Source organism: Rhamphochromis longiceps, linkage group LG5, assembly GCF_057381845.1.
Source record: "Rhamphochromis longiceps isolate RC_006_pf linkage group LG5, R_longiceps_female_GT1.1, whole genome shotgun sequence".
NCBI classification, from domain to species: domain Eukaryota; kingdom Metazoa; phylum Chordata; class Actinopteri; order Cichliformes; family Cichlidae; genus Rhamphochromis; species Rhamphochromis longiceps.
In genome coordinates, this window is record NC_140561.1 from 8,575,397 (window position 1) to 8,603,139 (window position 27,743).

At 39.1% G+C, this 27,743-nt stretch overlaps 1 long non-coding RNA gene across 1 annotated transcript in view; it reads left to right on the forward strand.

Annotated features, from left to right (window-relative positions):
• The window catches only part of LOC146669182 (uncharacterized), a 448,771-nt gene that overhangs the window by 27,222 nt on the left and 393,806 nt on the right, over nucleotides 1-27,743 (forward strand). The window lies entirely within an intron of this gene.

Consider the following 27,743-nt stretch of genomic DNA (forward strand, 5'->3'; position numbering starts at 1 on the left):
GTATCAGTTATCAGTCCCTTGAGTGAATTTCAAGCATTCAAATGGACTCAAAGATGAACTTGGTGGATTTTGGTCTCTTTATTAAAGTCAGTGGGATCTCACACAACACAATTTTGGCTATAACTAAAGTATTAATGTGCTTATTGTGACTGCCATAACCTTTTAACTCTCCATGCTATCAAAAAATACTCTTCAAATTGCTGCTCTGAGTAGATAACCACATGTGTTTTTACTGTACTTTTACTGTAAATGCACATTTCGACTTTCTAAAAAAAACAGAAGAAGAGACCAGGAAATGGTTCCTCAGTGAAAATCCAGTGTGATAACCACACAACCAAAAAGTTTACTATATCATATTGTTTGGTCATGACGTGCATCAATATTTTCTTTGTCATTTAAAAACCACTGAAATTGCTTCCTGCTTTTTGAATTGCTGTTTATGTTTAAAATACAAAGTCATCACACAGCAGCTGGTCAGTAACTGCGGTTATTGTCTGAAAACAGGAAGCCTTTCACTGAAAACTGACACAATTGTGTAAAACCTTTACAGTGGGAAGAAAACACTCTGCTTGCTGCTGATTGGTGGAGGTACAAAAAAGCAAGGTGGCATCCAGTCAGACCTGTTTTGGTCCACACAAACCAGCGGCTAGTATTATACACAATGATTCGTACGCTATTCAGTGTTTACTGCTGTTTTATGGAGCATCAAAGCAACGTGGACATCACTTACAATCTGAACAGTACTGAACTTTTACACAGTGAGAAATCTGAGGCAGCATGAAGAGGTAAAAAATAGCAGCGGGCCATGGGGTTAAAGTCTGAGAGAATCGAATTATTGTGCTGACAGGAGAAAAAGCATGTTGGGTGGATTATTAGTTTACAGCATTCCTCCTAAAGTGCCTACAACTGCAACACACGAAGTAAAGAGGTGGTAGGAAATACAGTCACATGAAGAGCTTGTGACACACATTCTGAAGGAATTGTTGTCATTTTTCTTAAAGTTCACCACCTACAGCTGGATAGCAGATGGCCCCGCCCCTCCCTGAGCCTGGTTCTGCAGGAGGTTTCTTCCTGTTAAAAGGGAATTTTTCCTTCCCACTGTCACCAAAGCGCTTGCTCATAGGGGGTCATATGATTTTGAGGTTTTTCTCTGTATGCACTAATGTAAGTTCTAGCTTACAATATAAAGCGCCTAGAGGTGACTGTGATTTGTGATTTGGCCCTGTATAAATTAAACTGAATTGAATTGATTTTAAACCGCTGCTTGTAGACAAAAACATTTCCTTTATTCCAACCTGAAACTTTATGTCATCAGCAAATACTTGGATGATTAGATAATGAATATGAATTTAATTCAGATCTAAATTGCTGGGCAAACTCTGTGTTAGACCCGTATTGTGTTTCTCGTGTATTGTTTTGTGAAGACATCTGCATTTAAATGGAGTGGCTATAATTAGTGTGGCAACACTACAGCTTACAGAGGACCAGCTCCAACCTGAGGACCACCCCTATATATGGAACCAACATGGCTCATTTGCTTCTCTTTGATTCAATCAGCCACAGCAGAGATAATTGAGACTTGTTGTTCTGTGTCTAGCAAGAGAGAACAAGTAAGCAGCACTGTTCTGCCTTTTGTTTTCTGTAACTGTTTTCACGGACCAGGGAGGCAAGCCCATGTTTTTTGGTTTGTTATTTTCAGGCAGGTCATCTGATCTGGTATTGATGCACAGCTCTGTTTGTTGGTTGTTCTGACTTTGGCTCACCCTGAGGATTCTCTACTTCTGAATTTGTGAATCTGCTGAATAATAAATACGACACTTTTTTTCCCTCTTCTCTGTGGCTTCTCGGGGAAGTGGATGCTTTTGTTTTCATGCCATGTCTTGTCGTTGTGCTAAAATGTGATTTCCCCTGTTTCCTCCTTTATAAAGGGCGGGCCTATAATCTGTAAAATATGCATCAGACATAGCTCAACAAATCATATCAAGTCATTTTTATCCATAAACAACATTCCTATCATAAATTTATATATAACCCCTTAATGTAATATATTTACCAATTTATCAAAGACGTTACACATAATTATTACACAAAACATTGGAAATCACTTTTTTGCATAACATCGGCCGCTAGACGGGATGTTTCACACGGTTGCTCAATATGCAACAGACTATAGTTAAAACCACAAACCCTCAATGAAACTGTGTATATGACGCCTTAGAAGGGTTCAAGCAAGCAGCTTAGATTAGTACGCACTGCTAGCATAAAAAAACATCAGGTTTTTATAACTGTAGTGAAACAACTCGTTATTACTACAGGAGACAGTTTAACTGCTCTAAATGCTTTTGGCACAGTCACAGCTGCTCTGCAGAAATGGCTCCTGTCACTGGTTTGTGTGCAGAATTTCACTGTTATTCCTGAACTCAAAGGTGAGGTGACAAAAAATCAAACTTCTAGTAACTGCTTTTGTCCACTTGGTGGTAGCAGAAACTTATTTTACACACCTTTAAGTTGTTGCCTTTGGGAGCGTTTGCCACCTGCCACCTATGCCACCTATTTTTGCTCCCTACCAACTTCCTGAGGAAATATTTATCTGCTAAATGCACTACGTTCACAAGCTAGACACACAACCGTTTCTTTCTACTGTTTGATGTTTAGTGTAAGTACCATTCAGTGGCTTTTAAGACTTTTTAGACTAAAAACATCAGGATAGACTGAAGCTAAAGTGAAACCTCACTGTAAAAACAGAAAAGGAATGTAGAGTTGTTCCGCTATGTTCAACATGAGCTACTAGATAATCTCTGAGATAAAAACAAATAACACATTTTCATTAGCGGCATGATGTCTTTAAAATGGATTCAAAACTTTGCTTCATCTTGATTTTTTTCCTAATTCCTAAACTGACCCTGATACAATGTTTCTCCTTTTCTGAGAGGCCATTGGACAGTCAGTGTAGAACATCCCTTCATACAGGTGTGGTGTAATTTAGAGTGCTTTAAGTTCTCAAAACAGGTGTAAGGTAACAGAAGACTGATGCACTCAAGAAATATGGAGCTAATCAAATCCATCCATCTTCTTTAACTCAGGGTCACAGGAAGCTGGAACCTATCCCTGCTGCCATATGGTGGGAGACAGGTTGCCAGTTTGTGAAAGGGCTTAAAGACAGACAACCAGTCACACCTACGGACAGTTAAAGTTAGCACTTAACTTGCACTCAGGACCTTCTCGCTGTGAGGCGACAGTGCTAACCACTGTGCCAAGTACTCTCCTGAAATAGCAAGATGATTGAAAACATATTACCTGAAGATACAAGGAGCAGTGGCAGTGAAGACAGGTGAATTTAAATACCTGGGATCGACCGTCCAAAGCAACAGACAGAAGAGAGTGCAGGCAGGGTGAAGTGGGTGGGAGAGGAGTGTCAAGGGTGATTTGTTACAGAAGGGTAGCGAGAAGAGTGAAGGTGAAGGTTTACAAGATGGTAGTGAGAGCTGCTCTGATGTGTGGTTTGGAGACGGCAGCACTGACAAAGAGACAGGAGGTGGATCTGGAGGTGGCAGACCTGAAGGTTTCACTGGGAGTGACCAGAAATTATTATATTAGAGGGACAGCTCAGGCTGAGTGGCCTGGACATGTGCAGAGGGACAGTGGATGTACTGAGCCAATGATGGTGACTATAGAGCTGCCAGGCAGGAGGAAATTGGAAGGCCAGAGTAGGGATTGATGAGTGTGACATGTAGATGGGTTGGTGTGATGGAGGATGTTAGGTATAGAGTGAAATGGAGGCAGATTATCTGCTGTGGTGACCCTCAAAGGCAGCAGCTAATAGAAAAGCCCATAAACATTGCAATCAAAAGCACAGTCATGCATGTTTTCAAGGAGAGGCTGACAGGACAGGCTTGCTATTTCAGGAGACGCTGACACTGCTGTTGCTGAGACTTCCTGAACTGGAGTGACATCTTGTGGTCACAAGTATATATAACATACACATTACTTTATATGTGGTTCTCAAAGGGGGATCCCTCAGACAACCTCGGGATTGTGAATTAATAACATTAACATTTACAATGTTTACATGCTGTTTATGGATAAACCCAGTCTTCACGTTTGGAGAACTGCTTCCGTGATTACCCATGTTGCTGCCTCTATTAATCAAGCTAATTACACAACATCTAATGTAATTGCAACACTCCAGGTCCAGTCTGCAGCTCAATGAAAGCAAACACATGAAAAACAAGCTCCGACGAGCTTTTAGTTTCACACTATCACGCACGCTGCATTCGGAGCCTGGTATGAAGTAGGTTAATTTGCAGCCAGCAGGGGTGCCTCGAGGTCTTGCTTGGGGATTTAAGAGATCACACACTTCATGCTCTGTTGTCCTTGTCCAAAAAAAAGAGAGAAAAAAGCCCTTTCAGTGTTGCAGTGTGTGACGAATCAACACTGGCACATGGACAATAAGGTCTTTTGTTTCATGGAGGATGAAAAGTAGACAAAATGTTTCTGTCAAACTCAGTAATTCTCTTTAGTTTTTGTGACATGAATTAGCCTAATTACTGGATGAAAGATTAATGGGTAAGTTGATTGAATGCTGGCTGAACGCCTGTAGCAACTGTTGCTGAGGCTCTTATTATTTAAACCTGCTCTGTGACTCAAACCGAGTGAGTGATGCCTGCACAGCACCCAGAGGTAAGCCCACATAAATGCTTCTCCTTGCCGTTGCTGATTTGACATCTCTGTGTAGGCACGCAGAGACTGCGCCTGACTGGCGTTCGCCTCAGTTCCCCATCTTAGTTAAACCTGTTAGGGTGTGACTGGAACACCTGCAGGTGTGTGCAAAGCCTTTAATCCCACCCCTTTCCCATCACTCAGAGCTTCTCCTCACAGCGTGTCTCGATTTGGATACTTTAAGTACACTTTCAATTAGTTCACCACATCCACTGGATACATACTTGCATAGTGAATTTTGACAGTGTTGTGTTTTTTCAAAATGAAGTTGTAAACTACCGAAAATGCTGAAAATTTGCTACGGCTGAATGCAGTTGTGTCTCTGATAACACAAAAACGTTTTTCTAACGTGATGACAACGGTACGTTAGAAAAACGTACTAAATAACCAAACACTGGTTTCTCAAATTGAGGAGTCTGAGAACCTACTTTGAGTCCAAAAGTGTATTTATATAGTATCATATGCTGCTGTACAAAGTCCTCTACAGATACCTGGATGTTGTACTTCTGGTACAGCTGAATATGGACTGAAAGTGGAATACACACATTTTTCACTTTCAGAACATCATCAAAACTTTGTTTTTAGTAGACAGCCTAACTTGTTGGACGGTTTTCTGGGCATTTTTGCTGTATCTCATCTTCTGCCTATCTGTTTAAGATTTTGATTTTTGTTTTTCATCTAATAAAACCAGTCCAAATTTCAGCACTATTCCTAATTCTCATGTGCTACAAGAGACAATAAAACAAGGAGATGGTTACTTCAGATTAGCTTAGCGAGAGGTTAAATGATCTTAGCTACATCCAGTGTCAACAACTGCAACTTTATAAGCACTTCTGAAATAGTTAACATCTTATTGCCAGTATGTTTCATCTGTCCAGAACACCAAAGTGTAAACATGGCTGTTATTCACTTAGATTTGTGAGCCTTTTAGAATTTTCTGTATTTCTGCATGAACTTGACCTTATTTGATTGTCATAGAAGTCCTAAAAGTAGGAAAAGAGCAGTCATTTAAACAAAAATAGACATGGTTTGGTATGTAATGGGGAAAAGGATTCCATATTACATAATCTGAGAGTGGAAAACTTTTCTTTTTGGTATGTTTCAGCTGTTCCTGAATAGGTTTGCAATACTTTTTTTTTTAACCTCACATTTGTGCAGAAATGGCCAACATTTCCTGTAAACACCTTCAAATGCTACTGCTTTCCAGGGTGAGGGATCCCTGGTTTCCTGAGACACAGGTAGAAGGTAGGTCCTGTTACCTTCTTGCGAGGAAACAAAGCTAGGACAGCTGTCTGTTGACTCCAGGGCTGTTTTAGAAAGCATCCCCTTGCTTCATTGCATCCTGTATTGAAGATGTGGATTTACTAATCATCAATTTGCACCAATAAACACATTAAAACACTGCATGTAAACAATAAGATGTTAAACACATGCCTTATATGAAGATAATATTGGAAAGAAGCATGCTTTTATTAAAGTGAATTTGAATTTGTTGGTCTGATATGTAAAACAACAGCTGAGGTGATGCAAATAGACGAGGCGTGTGTTTATTATTCATCCACTCTCATGTTATCCGACTATGGAACAAGATGAGCTGTGTGAGTCTGTGTGTCTGGCTCAAAAGACTCCACGCTGATGGTTTTTAGTCCAGGACGAGAGCAGACAGCAGGTCGGTTTATTCAGTCAGACATTGGGTCTGAAAGCCCTCTTAGTTGTTGGGGCCATTTGGACACATAGCTTTTCACAGCCTAATGTCTGCGGGCACTAAACGAGCAGCTAAAGCACTCACGTTGGGGGAAGATGAAACACACGGTGAAAAATGCTCTGCAGCTCAGTACAGAGGAGGTAAAAGAGTGGTTCATGGAGGAGTTCACGCAGGGTTCAGCTTGCTTTGCTCCTGCCTGCAGGCTGTCCACACTCAGACCTGCAACAGAGAGCCTGTTCCTTTTTGTCTTCAGCAGTGAGTTTAACTTGGCCTGTCAGCCTGCACAGCTATGAAGAACCGTGGAGTGACTGCGAAGTGTCGAGTCACAGTTGACTCGTCCAGTCACTGATTTTCACTGACGGGATTTTCACCTGACCTGACTGTTTTAAAACTGTATTTTATAACAGTTTTATGGCATTATTTGTAATAAATGCATTATTTTCTTGTAAAAACATCTTCTTAATCACATTTAACATTTCCTTTTTAATGCTAGATGTGAATCATCTTGGTCAGCTGGCTTTTTGCTCTGAACTTGGAGCAGCACTTCTGCCCCCTTCAGGGTAAAGGCAGCACGGCACATGAGATATACATCCAGGGCAAATCCGCTTGAATGGCAGCACCAGTTTAGACATTCTTCTGCACTGCTTGGCTCGGCTGAACGTACCACCTTTGTCACCATACTGTTAAAGTCACAACTGCTTCAGGCTTTTCTAGTATCTGATGAGAAATCCCCCTCTAATATTTCACTGTTATGGTCCTCGGAGCCTCCTGACTCTTCTGAAAACAAAGATCTTTTTCTCTCAAGCTTCAGAGATACTTTTTTTCCCCACACTGACATTTGCAGTCCAACTCAGAACAACTAATATCTTAGGATTGATGATACACTTTTCAGAGCTGTATGTATAAAAAATAACAGCAAAGTTGCCTGAGGTGAATCAAAGAAAACTCAAAGCGGGATTATAGCTCAGTCAGAGTGGAGATGAAAATAAAATCTGAATGTTGTGGGTGGATGGTTCTCAGCTAATTTGTATGGAAAGCAACAGCATTTAGAATTAATAGGATATTTTGTCCTTGCTCAGCTTATCAGAATTGGCTTGGGCCTGTTTGTCTAGATTGACGGATACAAATGTTGATTGGGGGGAAAATAAGTTTGGAATATAGGCCATCCTGATGAAATAGACTTTATTAGAGTTGTGCATTGTCCATCTAAAAAAAGTGTAACCATCTGTAGCTCTAGCCATGTGTTTGTAGCCAGAGCTACAGATGACTCCTGAAAAACAAATCACATGCAGGCAATCATAGTGTTACTGTTTCGGAAAGAGGGCAGCAACAAGGACAGACTTGATGAGTGTATGTGTGGGACTGGGCCGTTTAAAATGTGGCTGTGCAGAATGGGTGGATTGTGGGTTGCAGCTTTCTCAAATGACCAAATTAAATGAGTGAGTGACTGAGGTCATGTGTCACAGGAAAGCAAAGACAGTTTTGTGTTTTAGACCACCAGAAAGCTTAAAGGGTAAGTTAGAATTCCCAAAAGGTTGATTCTGTTCATCTGGACGTAGCGTTTTAAGGGAGAAACGTCTCAGCTGACTGCAGGTTTCCCCAGCCCTATAAACAGTACCTTTGCACAGTGACTGAAACCAGCCCACCGAATGAACAACGGGCTGTGAGGTCAGTTAGAATTAGGGTTAGTTTAGGCTAAAGGTTTGGAACGTAGCTGTGATGGTTAAACATCACGGAAAGAGCAGCTGGGAGCTATTCGGAGGTTTTTTCAGCCATGACGCTTTGATCACTATGACACAAGATAATTACAGAAGAAATGTGTTGCAAAAACCTGACTCTATGTGAGTGCAGATTAACTGACAGACTCACAGCAAGCAAACCTTTCCTCCCAGCACATCCGCTTAGAGGCTTGGGAACATAGACTGTATAAAAATAAAGGACAGAGCTTTCAGGTCTGAAAAGTGAAGCCAATGTGCAAGTTCCTTACATCCTTTTAAATGACCACCAGTGGTTGCAAAACAAATTTGGCTGTACTGCTTACATCGAGCTATAATATTATTCTAATATTTTTTGTTAATAATGCTCTAAAAGACAAAAACGGCTCACACACTGTTGTGCCCATCACTAAGCTGGACAAGCGGTCCAGAAATGATGCAACTGTGTCTTTTGTTACAAAAATTCTGAAAATGTGACGCTGATTGTTTTTTAATTAAAGAACTGTAGGTATTGTAAACAGCGTTTTACTGTGTAGGGCTGATAGTCGGATATGGGTTGATAGCAGATATTATTATTGAATCAGATACTTTTGCTTCATTACCTTTTTCATCACACAGACACGCATCATACAGCTCTCTTGCTAGCAGATGAACACATAAACGCACCAAACTTAGCAAGTCATCGTAAAGACGAACACCCCACTAAAGCTCCTGTTTCAACAGCATTAAAGTATTAAATAGTTCAAATAAACTCGAACCTGGCTGTTTGATGCATAATCGTTAATGCAGTGGCTAGCAAGTAATAGCTAATAATAAAATGACAACATTAACGTGAGAGCTAGTCAGGACATGTGACCAGTCCTGGCCATTTCTAATGCAAATAGAGATTATTAATTATTAAATTGTTAAGTTAGTCTTAAAGTCCCAGATTTAAGCTGACAAAAGTCGTCCAGCAACTAGAAACAGTGGCAGGCTACCTTTCCAAGCTCATTTGTTAAACAATGAAAATATGTTGCCATGTTGCTAGGAGTACAGGGGGGAAAGGGCTGTAGCTGAATAAATTTGCACACACCAGTATTTTTGCTCCTTGCTAACATGAACCTCTCTTTGTGTATAGATTCCCTGGAACTTGGCCTGTTTTCCTTCCCTGTGGACACTGTGTGGACACTGTGTGGACACTGTGTGGACACTGTGTGGATAAGCGTGAGTGAGAGGGAATTTGGACTGGATTACTGTGTGGAGTCACTGAGTGTGTGAAGAGCAGTTTCGACCTCCCCTCCTTTGGACCTTCTCCTAGCAGCCTTGGACCCCGTTTCCTCCCCCCAGCACTGTATATACTGTATGTATGTGTTGCATCTTCAAAAAATAAAAATGAAATAACTGAGACCCACAATGAAGTATCGTTGCAACTGGTTTACTGAACCTTCTTTTCAGTGCATGTACAGAATATCAGCATCCATTTTCTACCTCCTCCTACAGGACACACTCTTCTTCCACTTCCTTACAACATTAATGTAACACAGAACCAATACTGCCTGTCCTGGCATTACCATTGTAACGACACACTCATCCTGTTTCTTTCAGATGAATAACAGGAACTTAGGATGTAGGTATCTATGAATAATAACTATTATGCATACTCATATATTTATATAACCAACTAATTTCTTGCGATACCACAGTATGTATCCCACCTGGTGACACCTTTGTGAATAAGACTTTTCCTTCAGAGTGAGTCCTGCACTTGTAATCGTGACAGAAATAGGAAAAACACTCATCCAAATGAATTATTATGTCATCAGTTTATGGCAATGAACTATGCACTTTTAGTTCATAATGCCTTATCAGTTTTACTCTGTTTTGATCACAGTGGCTTCATAAAGTCTGCATGTCTTTTTTCAGCTTAAAGATCATGATGATTCTTTTCTACACTGGATAAACCAAACCCAAGATTGATTTATTTATCATAAAATATGAATCACTGTTTCCAAAGTGCAGGTAATGTTGGAGATGTGATAAAAACTCATCAAATCTTCAACATGTTTTCTGCTGAACTCAGAAAAATGTTATTATTTTATCACAGAGTGATGAATCTTGTGTACAGTTCTATGTTTAGGCAGAAACTGGATGCAAATCTACTTACTAATTTGTTTGCTTGCTTCCTCAGCTACAATATTGATGTATACAAACAGGAGACTTAAAATTGCCAACCTTGAAATATGATTTAAACATTTTTTTTTCTTGCGTCCCAGAAATCAATATATTCAAATAAATAAGCCAGTGTACAGCAATGTGATGCAGAGACAGAATATGTGGACCTTTGAAGTTTCTGTTGCAGTGAGCTGCCAAATCATCTGTGAATGTTTTAGGAAGATTCTAGAAGAGGAAACATTCCCTTAAAAATTAGAGTCATGGTAAAACAAAAGCCACCCTCTAGAAGCTAAACTCAAAAATGATTTAGCCCCTAAAATGAGCTAAAAACAACCTCAGACATACAACAACAAGAACACATGACATATCACACAGCAAAAAGCTAAGGCGCTGTTTTTCATGTAAATAATATTTCTCAGAGTAGCAGATTTCATATTGTTTGGAAATGGACTTATAACCCCTCTCAGACTGATGGGCAATAGCAGTTGCCCCTTTAAGATCACCGCTGATGTATTTCTCTCTTTGCATTGTGTTAACACACCTGAATGCTCCAGGCCAACACTCAGTACAAACATCTGCTTTTAAACAGCGCTCACACTTTCTGATGAATCAAATGCATTTGATAATCAGCATCTGGCTGCTACTTATCCTCTTAATATTTACGAAGGCAGGAAGGGTGTTCTTAGTTTCTCACACAGTTCTGCATTTTGGATTAGCTTTTGTTAAATAAATAATCAAACGGGGTAATATGTAATGTATTGTTGTTAACCCGGGGTTATATTTACCTAATTCTAAGAATCACTAAGGACCAGATTAGCTTTTATTATGTCCTGATGCATAAAACCTTGGAATTTAACAAGGCTGTGATTCTTTTCACCATGCCTGTATTTTACTCTTCTTTCTCTTTTCCACTTTTAAATGTTCTCTTGAAGTCATGCATCTTAAAAAAAAATAAATCTAGGGCATTAAACACTGGAAATGCTCTGGCAGATGGCCCAAGTGCCCCATGGTTGAACTCTGGGCAAACTCACTACTCTTTCCTTGAGGACGCAAAAGCTTCAAGGACGCTCTGCTGCTCATTTGCAAAAAGGAGACAATAACCACACGTTAACATGAAATCACACAGAATAACAACATTTAGTAACTTAGGGAGGCTGATACTACATCAGCGCAAGACGCATTTCGATATAGTGTATGGTTTCATTTAATTCCAGTGTTTAATGAGTCACGGGTGGCTGGTTGGAGCTAAACAATGGGAAATGGGTAAATGAAACAGTTTTGCTGTGGCATGTCTCCTTTGGTAGCCTTTTATGTTAATGACTCCAAATGGCACTTTAAATTAATTTGAACTGTATTCTGGAATTATGCAGTGGGGCGTCAGTAAAATGCACACAGCATGCTTGTGATTACCACCCAGGTCTTTGATGGCTTCAAACCAAAAAAAGAAAATCATAAAGGGACAGCTTTAACGTGAGTGAATCTGTCTCTCTGAGCAGAACGTCTGCACACTGCTGTGCTGTGGATGAGACATACTGGATTGGTATTTCATCTTTCTAATGTTAATTTCCTGTTTATAGCAAAGATTTCCTGTCACTGACTTTACAGATACCAGAACATTTCCCTGTGATTTTGCCCTGATGATACCAATGTACCCTGTCAAAATGATGCCAAGCAGCCGTGCTTTCAAGTCAAACAACACTAACACTGATATGGTAACACGCTGACAGTAAATGACAGCAAATTAATGTTAAGCAGGTATAATATTGAGTGATGTGTGTCCACCTTTGTAATTTATGATAAGCCATGTACAGCATAGCATCCACAGGCTGTATGAGAAGATTGATGCAACCATTGTAATCACCTATTGGTTTTCCAAGGCACAAATTGATTATTTTGACTCTCACAATCTCTGTTGTAAGGGTGGCTGTAGCTCAGGAAGTAGAGCAGGTCATTTACATGATCCCAGCCTGGTCCAATCTGCATGGCAAAGTATCCCTGGGCAAGATACTTAACCCCAGATTCCTCTCAATGCAGCACATGAACATGGTTGACTGAGGCATGTTGTATAAAGCAAGACACATGGATCTGACGATGTAAACAAGGTTAATACTACTACTGCTAAGGCTACTATGTTAGCAACATGTAAATTTATTTCACTCACAAAATGAGCATCTGTAAGGCTTTAAGGTAGCAACTGAGACCGTAAACCCATCAGGGTTAACTGAGGTCATGGGTGAAGTGGGCAGTTGGGACATTTTTGTGTAGACTTCTACGCAAACAGACTTATTTTTACAGTAACAGGATTCACCCCCTGCTGGAAATACTGCAAGTTTTAGGCACACCCTTATTGGCTTCACTTTTCAGATCTGTGTTTATAAGTAAATTTTCATGATTGATCCTTGATGGGTGGCATTATTTTTGATAATAAATCAAAGAATGGACTCTTTACAGGATGTAGGACCTTTTAACATCAGCCTTTTGGCCTCCGCCATGTTGTTTCTTAGAGCTGCAAGTGAATGCTAAGACTAGCTAAGACTAGCATACTAGTGTTAGCTAATCAGCAAACACCAGTAACCTTTCTCTAAAGGACAACAAAAAAAAACTTCCACACAGTAGAGGTCAAACAAGGCACTTTATGCTGTCTTGCACATTGTCATGTCAGCCAGTCCACGAATACATGTTTCTGTACACGACTGGCTGCAAACACAAAGCCGATGCTTTTACATTATTTGGTGGAGAATCCTTGAATGCACGCACACACACACACACACACACACACACACACACACACACACACACACACACACACACACGGTTTCTATATTTAAAAAGCATGCAGTTCTCTAGTATCTGCCATCACACCATGTAGGTCACTTAATATTTTAACACTTACTGTAATCCTGGCACATTAGCATGACATATCGATACGGTTTCTGTCTGTGTCAATGGGTGCTCTTCAGAATAAACTGGATGTGAGTAAATCTCAGTTTGAGTCCAAACTGATGTCTCAATGGTTTATAGTCTAAACCCGAGGCTTGCTAATTCTAAAACGCACAGATATCATTGAAGGGCACTGCAGTCACAGAATTAGAAAAGTTGCTATGCAGAATCATAAAAGAGGTTCAGCCTCGTATTGACAGGCTTCCTCCCACCGAGGTTGTAAACTGGTCAGCGTATCAGCCAGCGGAAAAGTGCAGTGAATATCAATCAGTATTCCCTGGGCCAGCAGAATGATAGCTGAACACACACAGAGAGACATAAAGAAAGCGAGACTGATGGGGGGTGGATTGATTTTTTTAAAATCGGAAACAGTTTACAATAGAGAACTCAGAGAACTGTGGAGAACTCACAAACTTTCACATTTGATAGTTTGCCATGCACTGTAAAAGTTTTACAGTTTTTTGCTTATACAGCTAAACGCCTACAAACACTTGCAAAGATCTATTAATGTGGAAAGCTGTTATAAATCATTCTCAGCTTTCATTTGCAATCCGATTATGTTGTCATTTAACCGAAAGAGCTCAATTATCTGTGTGTGATATTATGAGATATTTGAAAATATATGCACTAGAGTGTACTTTGTACAGTACGCTGACTGCTGCTTCTGATACTTAAAGCAACACTTACAGAAGAAATGTCAAAAAACAAAAAGATTTGAGAAGTTTTATAGTTTTATTTTGCATTATACACCCAGTCTGCTACAGCTCACACATCCAACACAGCCAGTTTATAAATAATTATTTACATCAGCAAAGCAGTAACAAGTATGCATGATCCAAGTAAACTCATGTTTTTTTTCATGTAATCAGTGTTGCTTAAGCCACTATTCTCAATGAAATTGTAATATCTATCACAGCTTTCAGAAGCTATTAGTTTTTCTGTATTAAAATGAGACAATTGAGGTTGAAGTTGCGACATCATTCATCTGGAGGCTCTTATGCAGGATTTGGTATAATGCTACCTCCGGGAGTATTAAACCGAAGTATAATCTGAATCTCTCAGATTGAGTGATTACATGCAAAATGAATGCAAGTAGTTGATACACAGACTCATCTTAGCCCTGGAGCATGAATGAAAGTGAAGACACAACAGCATGAGCTGGAAATGTTTTTGTTTTCTTGTTTTTTGTTTTGCAAAAAAATGCTCATTCCAATGCCGTGCTGCTCCAATTCATAAATATACAAAGACACAAAGAAAAATGAGAGAAACTTCAGGAAACTAATAGAAAGAACCTGGACTACTCCCGCTTCATGAGATAAATCAAAGCAACCATAAATGATTTTTTACCACCCACGCATAAAGAACAGCTTTATCGTAAGGCTAAAGCTTTTCAGGTATCTTCTACAATTTCTTTACTTTGTAAACCTTTAAATTAGGTGAGGTTGTTCCATTATGTACAATGTGAAGGTACAGTGCTTAAGACAGTTGCTGTAGGTTTGAGCTCATCTGGGGCATCGATGTTCCTGCCTGAGTTTCTCTGCAGTCCAGAGACATGTATGTTAGGTTAACTGGTGATTTAGAAGGTGCAGTAGGAGTGCATGGATGTTTGTTTCTTTGTGTGAGGGACTGGTGACCGGCCTCACTCTCTCCAGATGCTGCTGGGATAGGCTCCAGCTCACCCAAAGCCATATGTTGGAAAAGTGGTGCCTCAAGGTGTCCTTCAAACCCTTAAATACCTTTTGAACATCTGTGAGATGGATTTAAAAAGTTGTTTGCTGTAAATTCAAAAGAACTTATTGAAAAAAGGCAACAATACACTAACGCAGGGGTAGCAGCCTAAGCCCAGACCTGCCTCTCCCCAGTCATCTTCTTCTACTCTTGTATTTTAAGGTGAGAGGCCTGAAATAAATAGCCCCCCAGAAAAAACAGTGTTGCATTGACCCATTTAGCCACCCCGAGCTCCTCTCTACATTGAATTTATATTTTTGCCATAATCTTTTGCTCTTGTTATAATTTCTGCGACCACCAGAAGATGATGCCATGTGTAACAGGTGCTGTCTTGTGATGGTATGACAGTCTTGAATCATTTGAATTAACTTTTTGTTGTTGTCTGAGCACACTGTAGGTGTTGTCAGCTTAATCTTATTAATATATATATATATAAAATAATATATTTGGTAGTAACACAGTCAAAATAGTTGCATTTAGCACAATTCATGAAATATTTCACATTCTGTGTGATAACATGTCATGTGTACCTCAAGTTTAGTCATATTGTTGGAATTTCTACGGTTGCTAAAAAAATACATTCCACAGTGTTGATAACATCTTGGAGGTTACAGGAATATCATGATAAACTTTCACTTCCCCAATTGCTCGTGCCTTGGCGGGGGCTTGTAAGCAAATGAGTGTTTGTCAGATATCAGATATTGTGTTCTGTGAGCTCCGCTGCACTCTATGATGACCTGAGTTGTGCTGATGCAGCGGAGACGAGGGATCCTCAAATCAATGGTTCAGTGTGTTGGGCATAAAAAGAGCAATGTGTCCCAGAGAGAAGGGCTGTCTGTGCCCCAGCGCCATGCAGCTGCGGGACCCGGGCACCCATCCATGCACTCTGCTCCATACGCTGTTAGACCTCCGTCTATGGCCAAAACACTGAGCACTGTAAATTTTTCAGAAAAGAACCGCACTTTAATTACATCTGCTTCTGCAATGCAACGTCGCATATCTTCGAAAGATGTCCGTAAAACACAAGTTAGAAAGTTACTGACTCATAAGCTTAATGTTGCACTCGTAACCTTGCAAACCGTGCCCACTCCTTTCAAAAATTATCCGTGACCGCGAATGACAATGGCATTTAACTTGTGTTTGACTGACTTGCAAAGGCCCAGCGAAGCAGGAGGAGGTGGGTGGGAGACATAATTTAAAATCTGGGGTTTTTACAGTTGTTTCCTCCGTTTAGCACATATTTGAAAGTTCACTGATCTCTAAAATCTGTTTTGAGCTTTCACAGAATGTGAGGCAGAGCAGGGGCTTTCTTGTGACCACAGGGCTTCATGCTCAATAGCACACACATTAAGGCCTCTTTATTTCCCTGTAAGGCATGTGTGATTTTAGATATTAGACTCTCTGCTACACCCTATTTATCTCCTGTTGTTGTGCAATGGGGCGGAATTATTTTTCTTAAAAAAGAAACACACCAACTTCATTTTTCCTAGCTGGTGACAAAACAAACACAAACATGGTTACGGGGAGACCACATCCAACTTCTCCACGGCAACACTGGCTTTTTATGTCTATTCCACTGAAAAAACAAAGAATCCAAATGGACTTGATCACATGTTTGATGAGACAAACTTTAAACCAGCCCCAAACCCATAAACTGCACTATTGTATGTTCACTGGCCACTTTATTAGGTATGCCTGATCAAATGCTCATTATTGCAAATATCTAATCATCCAGTCACATCGCAACTCAAAGCAATTGTGCATGAAGACCTGCTGAAGTTCGAACTGAGCATTAGTTTTAGGATGAAAGATCATTTAAGTGAATTAGAATTTGGCTGGTTTGACTCCCAAAAGGTTGATTGTTCATCTGGACGTAGCGTAACGTTTTCAGTGGGAGAAACGTTTCTTCAGTCTTGGCTGATTGCAGGTTTCCCCAAACTTACAAACAGGACATTTCTCCCACTGAAAATGCTGCATCCAGATGAACAGAAACAGCCATTTAGGATTTACCTACAATAAGTAGGTGACAGTTATCTGGGCCAAATATGACGTCAGGGGAGACGGGCAGACTGCTTCAAGGTGATGGGAAGACAACAGTAAGAGTCAACAAACCACTTGTTACAATTAAGGTATGCAGAAGAGCATCTCTTATCATAAGAGGTCAAGCGCCAACATTGCTGGCTCCTTTGTTCACCTTTATGTTAACATTGGCGGTAATCTTGCAAGCTTCTTTCCCATAATGAGTGAAACGGATTACTCTTGTATCAACAAGCTGAAACTGACAATGAATGATTTACTTATGAGCACTTTGGTAATGTTTCCCTTTAAACAACGCTTACAAAAAAGAGCTTTACAGTTGTTTCCTTGCTATAGTCGCTATCACTATCATTGGGTTTTGTGGCTTTTTTGCATCTTTTGATGGCTTCAACATTTGTGGTGCATGACAAAGGTAGTCTAGTATACGTGAACGTCTTTTGTTGACTGAAAATCCTGAAACTTAAAGTTGCATCTTTGAAATGGTGGCTGTTGCACTGGCTAACTAGGCTGAACCCTTTTTCTTTTCTAAAATAGAACTGCTTTGACCCAACGGGCGTTTTCCAGAGCTGAACAATGAAGCCAACGAGGAAGTGAGAAAACCCACAGTTCGTCTTTGTGCCACTTGAGGCTGATCTAAAAGAGACGCAGTCCCCATGAATCCATTAAAATGACCAGCGTTACAACATTAAAATTGTTTTTTCAAGCTGATTCAAACAAACAGCTCTCGCCAGAAGCTACTGAATTTTATAAATAGTTCCTAGTAGGTTCACCATAGTAAGATTTTAATTTGACAGAATGTTTGAAAACAGATAAGAAATGCTTAATGCCAGGCTCATCATATTGTCAGCAGATTTATAAGAGTAAAAACAGTGAAGGGAATAAAATTATCTTTTACATAATGAAATGCCTTCGCTTCCTTCATACTGTGAGTCAAATGAGAAAGTTACGAATAAACTTTAAATCTGAGGATAATTATGACATATATTACATACAACATTAGCACTGAGTCAGTCTCTGTGGGAGCAAATAGAGAGAGAAGAAGCACTTAGAAGGCTGTGCAGTTCGTTTAAGCTTTGCGCAACACTAATTCAACCATAATTCTCTCTTGTGTGTGTGTGTGTGTGTACTTACTGGATATGGATTTGCATTTTAGGTTTTTACCAATAACCAAATTATCAGACCACTTATTTTTTATCCATTAGCCACACAGTATATATTATCCTCATCTCTCTGGACTGGCTCACAAGGAGCCGTTCATGCATATACAAATACGATACATTTCTATACTGCGAGTACACATTTTATTGTCATTAACATTAAACATTACATTTGTTCTTGCCTACAAACCTACAAACTACAGTGACACACTATATTCAACAGTGTGAAATAAGCAATTCTAAAACTCATATTCATATTTATATTTTTTTAGACTTACCACTTTAATTTCAAATGTAAAACAGGAGCTAAAAAAATGATATTTTTTAATAGTAAATATTAATATTTTGTAATCTTAATAGCCTTGAATTTATGCAAAGTGGAGGCTAACTTGCATCATTTCATTTCATTTCATTTCATTTCATTTTTATTTATTTCACACTTGGTACTACAAATCAAACAAAACAACCACATCTTCTATCAACAAAACACAACAACCATGTGTGAAAAGGAGCAGGAAGAAGAAAATATTCTTATTAAACCCTGCCCCCTATCTACCATCGAACTTATATCACCGATGGGCACCAAAAATCAGGAACAAACTAATATTGACATTTCTCTCCGGTCGAATCCCAAACCAACATCACATTCATTCGCATTCTTCATACTGAGTTATCGTTTTAAACATATAACACTTTTTAAAACATTGTAGATTTATACAATTCTTTAAATTATAATGAAGTGAATTCCACAGTCTTATACCCCTAACCGTTGTGCTCATTAATCTTTGTGTAGTCCTGGCTAACTGATGTTTAAAATAAAATTTCCTTCTATTCTCTTCTCCCCTTGAACACATCAAAAATACTCTTTGTAACTTAAAAGGCAAAATATTATTTTTAGCCTTAAACATAATTAATAATGTCCGTAATTTCACTAAATCTCCTAATTTTAATAATTTTGATTCTATAAATAATTTGTTTGTATGTTCTCTATATTTAACATTATGAATTATTCGTATAACTTTCTTCTGTAATAGGTTTAAAGGTTTTATGGTATTCTCATATGTATTCCCCCAAACTTCAACACAATAGTTGATATATGAAAAAAACAAAGAAAAATATAAAATACGCATTGTTTTATAATTTAATAAATCTCTTATACTACCCAAAATATAAATACTTTTGACCATTTTCTTTCTAATATGTTCAATATGAGATTTCCATGTCAAATTCTCATCCACTATTACACCCAAAAAACGAAATTCAGTAACTCTTTCAATCAATTCTTCCTCTATAAACATAATGACTTTATCCTCCTTTACACGATTGCCAAATATCATATATTTCGTTTTTGTCAGATTCAAAGATAATTTATTTACATCAAACCATTTTTTTATTCTTAACATCTCAGAAGTCATAATTTCAACCAAGTCTTTCAAATTCTCTCCAGAGCAATAAAAATTTGTGTCATCTGCAAATAAAATCGAATTTAACCTTTTAGATACGTCACAAATATCATTAATATATAAATTAAAGAGTTTAGGTCCCAAAATAGAACCTTGAGGAACACCACATACAATCTTCAGTCTTTCAGAAGTATTGCCAAAATAATAAACATATTGCAACCTATTCTCTAAATAACTCATTAACCAATTCAATGCTACTCCTCTCACTCCATGGTTATACAATTTAGAAATCAAAATAGAATGTTGTATCGTATCAAAAGCTTTTTTTAAATCAACAAATACTCCCACTGTGTATTTATTATTATGTGTTGCAGATGAAATATCTTCAATAAAAGTCAACAACGCTAATGCCGTTGACCTATTTTTACGAAATCCAAATTGGTTTTCATGTATTAGTTGATATTTTTCAATAAAACTATCAAGTCTTTGTGCAAAGAGTTTTTCTAGCAATTTTGAAAACTGTGATAAAAGAGACACTGGCCTATAATTGTTAAAACTATGCTTATCTCCTGATTTATATAATGGTATTACTTTTGCCACTTTCATTCTGTCAGGGAATACTCCTGACTGTAGCGAAAGATTAAAAATATAAAATATAACACATACTTACCCCATGTAGTAGTTAGCTAATATGAAATTGTGTAATGATAATAATTATGTATTAATAGGTTTCACATCTGTCTGCTGAAGAAATGTCAGAACATAGTGAGTGAACATCAGATTCTGAATAGAAATAGCCAGAATGGCTAATCATGTTAATTAAAGAGGAGTTGCTTTTAAAATAAAGGACAAAATTCAGGGAACTCATTTCTATGAATGTTTTTTTCCTCTTCTTTTCTTCTTACAATTCCAATATGACTATGGATCAGTAAATGCAGCAAGTTGTGTATGAAGCCTAATGTGCCGCATTATCTTCTTGTCCCAGTGGGAGTTGGAAAAACCAACTCCCACTGGGATAAGGCACTACTCTGTCATTATACACCAGCCATTTTATTAGGCGCTCCACCTTAATACTGACATAGACCCTTCTAGACTGCCTTAATTCTTCATAGCACACATTCAACAAAGTTCTTGAAATATTCCTCAGAGATTTTGCTCCATACATGACAGCATCACTGAGTTGCTGTACATTTGTTGGCTCCACATCCATGATGCATCATTCCTGTTCCACCAAGTCCTAAAAGCGCTCTGTTGGAATCTGGGGACTGTGGAAATCATTTGAGTATTGTCATGTTCAAGAAACTATTTCAGAAGATGTGCACAATGTGGTCATAGAGGGACAGCAGTAATACTCAGGTAGGCTGTGATGTGCCAAGAAAATACCCCCACACCATTACAGCACCAGCAGCCTGAACCTGAATCTGTTAAACCTTCAGTCAGTAGTGGCATAGATGCACAATGATCTGCATTGTATGTCAGTTGTTGTTGTTTTGATGAACAGAGGTGAAGGAAGATACAGGATGTCATGGTAGGTTTCCTGTGCAGCTGCAAAGGAGCTGTGCTGCCATCTGCAATCATCAGGGCTGTCCAGATGCACATGCATGGTGGAGCATGACAGGCGGGTTCCCGTCTGACCCTCGATGCAGCACAGATAGTAGTAGAAAAAAAACAAAGAGACAGTTTCACCCATAAAACTGCAGATCAGCACCAGATCGCCTCAGTGTTGTTGAACTGAATTAAGATGGAGACCTTCAGTGCCGCAGTGAGTAGTTTAGACAAACCATGTTAATTAGACATTAATTTACATACACTAAAATACGAGCAGATATTCAAAAACTGCAAACCTGTACGAGCACCTCCAGACAAAACCAATTTATTCACACACAGTTACATTAATTCCTTGTTTGTTTTTGATCTATTTTCATCTGACAAATTGCACTTGAAATTTAACCTTGTAAATTTTTCTGTTTTAGAGACAACACACGGCTGCACAGAGAAAAAGGTCATGTGGTGGTGGAACAAATGAAAAGAAGGAAATAGCCAACAGATAGCAGGGGAGGACGGTGAGGAAAAAGGATCAGACCGAGAAGAGACAGGATGCTGCAGGTCTCCTCTGAGTCTCTTCAAAAACACTGTAAATCACTTGGACGGGGCCACTTTATCATTTCATGCCAGACTTTGTCACACAGGGAGGAAAATTGTTCGGGATGTGACTGGTTTACATAAACAGATGGGCTTAACTGGTAACAGTGAGCATAATAGATAAAGTGGGATATTTTCCCAGGCGCTGTGCAAAACACAGCATGTTTATGGGCATTGTTGCACAACTATAGTTCAGGCAAAGTTAATATATGGTAGAAGCTCAGTGGGAAGAACAGAGCATGAAGGACCCAGATTTCATTCCTGGCCTATGTGGACGTCTGCTAAAACAGCTATTACAATTTTCCTGAAGGGAGCTGGTGATGAATTGCTCAAAGAAAAAAAATGGAAACGTGTAAATAATTTTAGAATTATTTATTACTCTTTTGTTGAGCGTTATCAGCAGACAGGCAGCAGACAGACTGAGGAGAGAGTATTTTATAAAATATAAGTTTTAAATAATTATTTAGAAGATTTAAGATGGCTTCACTTCACTAAATTGGATAAATAAAACATCTTTTTGAAATTATTTCAACTATAAATGTTCAACATGAACATGAAGTCCATACGCTGCGCTAAAATAATTTAGAATGACATTTGTTGATGGATGAGGTAGATGAAGGCACGATATAGCCCAGAACATCTAAAACGCTCCAAAGACGCATAATGGAATTATCAAATAATTTATAGATTTTTCCCGATAATTTAATATTGAAGAAAATCATTTATTGTTTAATCTAAAGTGACCTATAGTTAGCCTGACAGATTTTGTGCTACACGAGAATAAGTAAAACCCGAATCTGTCCGGTGATCATATGCAGGAACTGATGTGTTAGCTAGTTTTAGAAAATTGCTAACTAGCTCTTAGCCAGCAATGTTCTACTCCACATTGTCTTATTGTTTTAGTTATGTGTTTATATTAGTACATATAACCACAGTTGAAACTACTGCTAGGTATGAGTTGACATCTACTTGGCTAACTCAGTTTTAGCCAAGGTCAGCTATTCATTCAGTTTTATCCATGATAGCTAACCATGGTACATGCTAATACCCCTTTGTACTGGCTTTCATTCTAAACACGTGTTTTAGACATCTAACCAATGGACATCAGTTAATGGCTTAAAATGTTACTAAATGTTGTCAGTTAGTGTTTCTTAGCAATAGTCACAGTCGACTGACTGATAAGAAATAGGCTACTTAGCTGATGCTATAAATAAAAACCAAAAAAGAAAGAAAGGGGGGGAGACATGCTAGACATCATTAAGCCTAATCCAATACTTTTGTTTTACTTGTGGACACATCTTACTACACAGGAGCCTTTTAGTTGTTCTACGATGTGATAATGACACTGTTAAACTATTTAAAATAATATATACAGAAATGGCATGAATAACATTCAGTGTCATATTTTAAAATAACCCAACAGATTGGGATTGGGATTCAGGTATTTGTTTAAGTTTGATATTGCAAAGCTTTTCAATGCAATGCTTGGTGCTGCAGGTTAGGGTTAGCATGTATAATGATTTAGACCTCAGAGGGTTAACAGAATGATTTTAACAAAAGGGTCAAAAGGGTAATTATATCTGTAAATAATCTGTAAATATATTTTAAAAAATGTCTGTTTTATATGACATCATGCATGTTGGTTGTCCTTCTTAAACTAAACGTCTTTCAAAATACAGGATGAGGGTAAGGGGTTAACACCTATGACTTCTACCTCAGAGGGCTCAGAGATCACTACCTATTACCACGTCTGTGACATGAGTAACAATGAATATTTAATTAAAGTTATCCATTTGGCCAGTGAACACTCTTCCTATTATTTATGCTCTTTTGGTCTGACAGCCCTTTGAAGTTAATTTGAAGACAGTGTATTTCAGGGACTCTTTTAAGTTTGGTTGGAGACTCTACAGTGCTCTGGCTCAGTATGGGCTCGAGCATCTGTCTCTTTGTGTTAATCGTGCAGTGGACCTGTGTCTCCCTGCCTTCCATGCAGTGCGTGCTTTGATAAGAAACTTTGCCAGTGGGGAAGGAGAAGCCCTTAATGAAATAAATATGATGTTCTTTGCTGTTAAAAACATCACTGGAAGCAGCAGATGCCAGAAACCACGCAGCATCCTTGCTTCACATTGAGTATTCGGCTTGTCTTTGATTAGCAGCCTGCAGCTAACAGCAGATTCCAATAAGAATCCTAAAAGCTTGTCTGTTGGACCTCTCATAGATTATCTATCAGCTCAGATTTTGGGAAATTCTGGCCTACGCTGACTTGGCACTATGATGAGCTGGTTTAAAGGTGGAATAACACGGTGGACGTGTAACCGGCGTTTGTGTCGTTTCAGCTGTTTTTCTTGTCCGCAGTGCATGTGCTATCCTGCCAAGTAGATGTTTGCTTGGAGCCAAACAGATCCTGCTTCCATGGAGTCGTAAACCGAGCTAGTTTAAACTAAAGCATCATTTGGATGCAGCAATAGGTCTGCGCCTGCACGATGGAACTCAATTTCTGCCGGTTTCAGTGGTTTCATAATTTCCAAGCGAGCGGGGGAAACAGATCTCTCTCACCTCAGCACAGCGTGAAGTAAAGGGAGTGCTGCATCTTCGGTTTCGGAAATTTACTGATAATAGGCGACACAGACACCTCCTATATGAGGCCAAAAGGTGTGCGGGGGCAGGGGGTTCAGGATGCTATTAGACATGCAGCCAGGACAGAGCAGAAATCCAGTTTCAGCTCTAAGACTTAAATATGCTGTTGGCCTCTCACAAGTTTGGTTTCCCAATTTTGGGGAACCCACTGGTAGAATCCAAAAAGGTGATTGCAGTAGGCAGCAATAATACTGATCTAGGTAATGTGAGATGGATGAGCCAGAGGAACAAATAATTTGCACCAGTTCTCACCAGAATTGCCGTTTTGTTTCCTCACAGCATGTTAGTATAATTGAACTGAGCTTAAAACCCTTTTCATCCCAGGAGGGCGATTTAAGCAGGCAAACAATTTCCAGCACCGCCACCGATTTATAAAAAGTACATTTAAAAAACAAATATGCACAAGGTGAACTGAGACAATCTTCTGGTTCTAATGACTTTAAATTAGTCTTGGAAGAAATGTGGAATTAAAATACACGACTGCTAATATAGCCCTAAAAATAATATTTTAGAAAAAATATTCTGGCAGCTTTTTCCACAATTTCAGAGTTTCTCATAAAGATGTTAATGAAAAGCAGATCATTATGATCATCATTACAAAGAATAATTGCTACCTCATGTTTCAAAGGGAACATTAAGGTGATGGTTGAACCTCAACCGGCAGCTCTGACTCATGTTTCTGTGCTTACTCAGCCAGTTTGGATAATTAAATTCTAAGCAAGGGACTGGAGCCCGGGATCAACTTATTAACATCCTGATTGTCTATGAATATGCATTACTGGTGTGCTATGTCCATCCCCGTGTCTGTTCCACTTTCCTCCGAGGCCATCGTCTCACTTCACTCTCTTCTGAAGAGCCATTATGTTTCCCACTGCAGAGGAGATAGATGCTTCATTATTAAACAGGCAGCCTTTGAAGTAGTTCGGATTGATCTGTCCACCCGCAATTTAAACAATCCTGCGTGTGTTAAGGGGAGGCGAGCGGCAAGGATCAATAGCTAAACACTTATAGTAATTTCATTTTTGACTTATAGCTCGGCGCATCGTGCATGCAGATCTGGCCGGCTTGAACTGGAGTAACGGAGGAACACAGCCACTTAAACCACTCTCAGCCTCAGAATACTTTCACACAGAACACATGCTTGTTTTCAAAGTGCAACAACACTTTTATCTCTCACTGACTTTTAGGCTGTCTCATCTACTATTCAGTTCTCTCAGTGAAAATGTCTTAATGATGCAACTTTGGGAAAAGACGATAAATTTACAGACGGGTTACAAATGAAGAGGAGAAAGCTGAATAAAAAATGGAGAAACATAACACTGGATAAGTACGAACAAGGACCGAGCGTTGCCCCCCCGGTTGCGTGCATCAGAACAAAAACAAGCTTCTAAACCCCTTTGATACTACACAGCACTACATGTACACATTTTTGTACATGAAGTTCAATCTATCGATCAGTATCTTAGAAAACATTTCAAAAAATTATTACAGAATGGTAAACCTAGCATCTTACATTACCTATTACATCACTTTCTAGGTTGTGAAGATACCAAAACATTGCAGTGATTTTAACTGTACTACAGCAGGGATTAGGTAACATTTACCAATTATGTCTAACTTTATTTCAATAAAATATTGAAGTGCTTCTGGCTTTGTTTTGTGTTATGGAGCAGTTGTGGTGCTATTGTTAAAAAACTGTCAAGATCAACACAAATTTTAGCAAATAGCGATTGGCACCCACCTGTTACTTTAGGTACACCTTGCTACTACCAGGCTGGACGCCCCTGTTTCCATTTAGAAGTGCATTCATAGATAGATCACAGTGTTGGAAACATTCCTCAGAGGCTTTGGTCCATATTGACATGATAGCATCGCACGGTTGCTGCAGATTTGTTGGCTGCACATCCATGATGTGAATCATTCATTCCACAAAATCCCAAAGGTGCTCTATCAGATGGATCAATGCTTTCATGGTGTATGCGCCAAATTTCTACCCAACCGTTCAAATACTGCCCCATATTTAGGACCCATCGGACCAGGGAACATTTTTCCAGTTTTCTGTTTTTCTGACGAGGCCATGCAAATTATAGCTTCAGTTTCCTGTTCTTAGCTGACAGGACTGGCCCCCGGTGTGCTCCCATGCTTCAAAGTTGGGAGCGTTGTGCATTCAGACGTCATCTTCTTCATAGCTCGGTTGTATTGAGTTGTTATTTTTGAGCTACGGTTGCCTTCCTATCAGCTCGAAGCAGTCTGGCCATTCTCCTCTGACAACTGGCATCGTCGAGGCATTTTCTCCCAGAGAACTGCTGCTCACTGGATCTTTTTTTGTGTTTCAGACACAACCCCAGAGATGGTTGTGCAGAAAAATTCCACTAGATCAGCAGCTTCTGAAATACTCTGCCCAGTCCATCTATCACTAACAACCATGCTGCGTTCACCTTTCTTCCCCCAGTTTTGTTGCTCAGGTTGAAATCCAGCATGCCTGGATGTCTTGAATTGCTGCCATGTAATTGGCTGATTAGATATTTGCATTAGTGGGTTAAAAAAGGGTACTTAATTAAGCGGCCAGTGAGTGGATACTCATAAGGGCACCTGCAGTCAAGTTCTAAAGATAATAAGTGTATAATCACAGTAACCTGTTACTATATAGCCACGCTCGATACTTTCAAACATTAGAATTTGACTGCATATGCAATAAGGCTGGTGACAAACCATTCCCACTAAGTGAAGTAGAACCGTACTGGGAGCACAAATTAATTGTAGCATGTGGAATGACTTTAAACCTCTGAAATGCACTGCTGCTGCTGTAAACAAAGCCCAGAAATGGTAAAACACTGCATTAAACAGGTGAATAAAGTCATGTGCAAAGAAAAAACAAAGGTCTTAAATTTAGATTTAGCTCACAGGTCCAAAACATATTCCAAAGTAAGGCAGCGGATTCATTTGAATATGCAGCCCAAACCAAAATTACACATCAAAGTCTTTACAGGTGTAGTGAAGTGGTACACACAGACTACACAGACTGACATATAGATGCAAGAGATGTCTCGACTCAGTTTGTGCTAATGAAATAATAAAAAAAAAATCTGGGTTTTGGAGTTTGAGTGAGCTTAATCTGTTCCTCTGCTCTGCTTGAGGCTAGCAGCTCAAGGCTTCATTAGCTCCATAACACACAGAAATCCCAGATGGAGCCGTTGGTGGTTAAGTTGTGTTGAGAGTAATGCAGGCATGAGGTTTTTACAGAAAAAAACACATTTATGGTAAATGATTTAGGCTACATGTTCTTTGATACTGACCAGCTCTTTAATGAGACTGTCATGTCCAAGCTGGACTCTTCTCCAGTGCATTGTTTAGAGCTGTTTTGTCAAAGCATGAGGTTTCCCTTCACGTCTGTGCCCTGATGCTCTGA